This window comes from Punica granatum, chromosome 6 (genome assembly GCF_007655135.1).
Source record: "Punica granatum isolate Tunisia-2019 chromosome 6, ASM765513v2, whole genome shotgun sequence".
In the NCBI taxonomy this organism is placed as follows: domain Eukaryota; kingdom Viridiplantae; phylum Streptophyta; class Magnoliopsida; order Myrtales; family Lythraceae; genus Punica; species Punica granatum.
In genome coordinates this window covers 18,397,949-18,402,070 of record NC_045132.1, presented here as the reverse complement: position 1 = coordinate 18,402,070, position 4,122 = coordinate 18,397,949, and positions in this window count along the sequence as shown.

Below are 4,122 nucleotides of genomic sequence, written 5' to 3'. Positions count from 1 at the left end.
ATTTTTACAGAACGGTGGACCCTGGAACCCTTTTCTGTAAGTGAGGGGTGAAATGACCATTTTGCAGTTGAAACGTGGTAAAATGACCATTTGGCCCCTCCCATGAGATTAGGGGTCAATCTTGTGCAATTCGGACGTGCAGAGTCAAATTGGTCATTTATGTCGCCTATTCATGTATCTGCGTGCTTTTCTGCTCATTTTGGCTTGTTCTATGCTTTAAGCGGACCAAATGATCATTTTGCCCTTGCCTAGGGTCGAGGGTTGATTTTTCCCAATTCTGATGCCCCGAAGCCAATTTTCCCTTTTCCGTCACTTATTCGTGTATTTGCGCACTGTTCTGTTCATTTTGGCTTTTTTTGTATTCAAACGAGCAAAATGACCTTTTTGCCCTTGCTAAATAGGCCAAATGACCATTTTGCCCTTGGATTTGTGGTTGGCACTTACACGGAGTTATGGGGGTATTTGGGCATGTTGGAGTGTCTGTACCCTCTATTCCGTCAAAATAAGCCTCGTTCTACCTGTCAATCCCGTGCACTTGAACTGTTTTCGAATTTTCTTAGGTTTTATAATCGATTCCCTGAATATGCCCTAGCAAATCTTTGACTTGGCACCAAGCATTTTGATGTGCTCGATAATCGCTGGTGGCTGCAAATCTTTGAGCTCTGATTGCTTATCAGGCGCCTACACTTTAGTCCCTCTTGCTTCTATTTGGGAGATGCGAATCATGTGGCACATGTGCCTGAGCAAATCTTTAGTTTGACCTCAAGAATGATCCACGTGCATTTTATGGTTCTGATGTGCCATGTTCTGGCAGGAACGGCCCCAGAGAGTTTACTGCGTGCATGTGTTTGAGCCCATATTGGGTTTGCTTGAGATATTCGCCCGTTTTCCTGGATATGCTCGGAACGGATTTCTGACTTGACACTGAGTGAAGTTCTTGTTTCATTCTTTCTGCTACTTGTGTTTATTATTAGAGAATTGCACTGTAACGAGCCAATCTTCCATCAGTTTGGAGCCAATTGCCTTTTTGGCCTCCTTGGGTTATATTATGTAGCTTTTGTGCATGACTTGGTATCTCTCCTGCTTGATTGCACCTATTGTCCATATCTGTAGAGATAGCGTGAGTGTTATCGAGCCTCCCTCTATCATGTCTGTCGTGCCATGGCTAGGTTTGTTGTCGATGCTCTGTTTGGGCGCCAATGGATCACAATGGGGTACTGATAGGATCCTCTTGTTCTTTTTCTCTTCTTTCCTCTGCTTCTCCCTTTTCTTTATATGCAGCTCTGATCGGCCCCATTCTTCCCTTTCGAATGAAACCTGCAACTCTCTCAGTCCGAACGGAGCTGACAGAACAGAGATACTAGACAGAAGAGGAAAGCAAATAGAGGGGCAGCATAACAGATGGACCGGGAAAACAAAAAAAAAAAAAGGGGAGGAGGGGAGAATGGCGTTTGACTCTCGACCCTCAGCTCGAGCTCTTCTCGAGAGCCACCTCGATTTTCCCTCACCACCACGGTTCTCTCCCCTAGCTCAGCTCTCCATCCTCAACTCACCCAAGCGATCTCTCCCGCAGCTCAACTCTATCTTAGTTCCTTCCTCTCAACTCACTAACCCGTCCCTCAACTTGAGCTCTCCTTCGACTCACCAACTTTCCCCTCAGCTCACGACTCTTTCTCTATCTATCTCTCCAGCTGATACTCGGTCTCTCTCTCTCTCTCAATGGATATCGATCCTTCCTTCTCTGAATGCGCCATCACCATCTACTGTCATGATCCTCACAGACCAGGAGCTCACGACCCTCTCTGAGCGGAACCATCATCGCCTTCTCTGCTCTTCAGAGCTTCTTCTCCCTCATGTAGCCTTTGGCCGCAATTTTTCCCTTGACCACCATCTCCTCACTTCGGGTTGAGATCCTTGGCTTTTTTTTCTCCCACTTACTCTCAGCAAAAAGCAAGATAGATAGCCTTCCCTTCTTCCAGCTATCTCCATCACCGTTACCACGGCCACAAGAATCCTCACTCTCATCCTGGTCGCTCTCCATGAGCACTAGCTCACGCAAGCTCTCTCTCTCAGCCTCCCTCGCTCACTCACATTCTCAACCCCTCCATTGCTTCGACTGATCCCATCACAGCAAGCTCACACTCTCAGACTCTCTCGCTTCCTCTCTGTCTCACCCTTATCACTTCACAAACCAGAACCCATCACCATCATCGTTCTCCTCTCTTATCTATCACGGGAACAATACTCCTCAACCCTCTTTCCCTCGCGCATGGTTCGGCCCTCCACCAGCAACTTTATCATTCCTATCTCATATGGTTGTCACTCACATCCACTACATCCATCCCTTCTCCCTCTCCTGGTTCTCATCCTTGTATCATTACCTTATGCCCTAGATCCTTTCCTGAACCAACTAGCAAAACTCCTCCCTCGGACCTGTCCTGTGACCGTTGTTGCTGTGTTGAAGAACTGCTTTCAAGTTACTATTTGTCGTTTTGATGCTCTCTCTTGTTCTGTTTGCAAGTTGTGCGGCTACTTCTTGCCATCCGGGGTCATTAGAGCCGCTCTCCACCTGTTAGGGACCTCTTCGAACTTTTTGTTGCGCATTGTTGCTGCTCCTCGATCCTTTCTCGAGGCCCTTGAGCTACAGCGAGAACGGCTAGTGGCTCTGCGGTCCTTTACAGTCCTGTTCTAGTCCCTATCCGTGGGGGGTTTTTTAAGCTTTACGGGGCTCATCCCAACACTGGCCTCGAAAAGGTATAAGTTCCGAACCCTAGTGGCATGATTAGGGCTTGTTTTTTGGATGATTCGATGCATGCATGGATGACAATCATGAGATGTGTGCTTTAATTGATGATAGTCATAAACCAGTTTAATGTTTAAACTTGGGCCTTTAAAACCATAACATACGATAAAAATCAAATCGAGCATGAAATGGACCTAATGAAAGTCGAGATTAAAATTTATTATGTGAAATAAGAATGAATCCATATGAACCGGACTCCATGTTCACTTGGCTTCAAGGAATAAAGTCGATTAAATGCATTAGAACTGGCTTAATTGATCATTCAGACTTAAAACGAACAAATTAAATTTTATTATGATCATTTTGCCTATATTCATGTGCTTTGGAATGCTTGGATGTGTCTTTCATTAAAACTCACATGAGCCAGTTTAATCAAGTAAAGTCGGTTAAAAGAAAAAATTGGGTTTATCGGGCGGTCCACCAATGGTCGTCTAGACAGCTCGAGACTCGCAAATTATTGCATTTGACGAATTTTAATTATCTCAATAATTCCAGACACGAGTAATCGCGACGTTTCACTCAGCTAAATTAATCCACTCGGCCTTTAATAAATTGCATGAACCAGTCAATAACTTGTAATCGCGTTGACTGTTGAAGAACTGTTGGCCACGTCCTTTGAAAATTCACAATTTCAAAAGCACCCAGATACGTGTCATGCGTAGCATGGATATCTAGGGAGTATTTGCATAACTTGACTTGAGTCTAGTCCCAATTTGAGGCGGCTCAAGCCGGGGTACACGAGTCCTCTTTAGATCACTTTTCGGGCAAAGCGACCAATTTCTGGGCTCTTGGGGTCCTCAAAACCCCGGTGGATCCAAGAAATCGACCGACACCAGCTACTGACTTTCGGTAATCCGTGTCACGAGATCTTGATTTTTCATGCACACACATATTTTTCGATTCAAAGGCATGATCACCAATTCTAGACCCGTTGACACCCTAGGCATTAGGATGATCAAAACATACCGAATAGGAAAAGGGCGGGCATCTATCAAGGTGTGATTGTCACTCGTACGCTCCCTCTTTTTCCATCTATATGTTTCTGTCACCTTAATATATAGTCGGGCGCTTAGGAAATTGGATTAGAGGCATGAGCGAGGTCGGCCCGTGAAAGGTTGTCCGATCCCTCATGGGTTATGTGCAGAGATCTTGACACCCTCGCGGTGCTTCGTACCCCCATTTCCCTAGGTTTGTGCTTATAACGGGTCAAAAATACGAAAACAGATGAATCTCAAATCCAACCTAATCAAACAAGGGCAAATAGTCAAGCATAGGGTTAGGTTTCAGGTTTTAGGCGAAAACACATTCTTGTCATAACC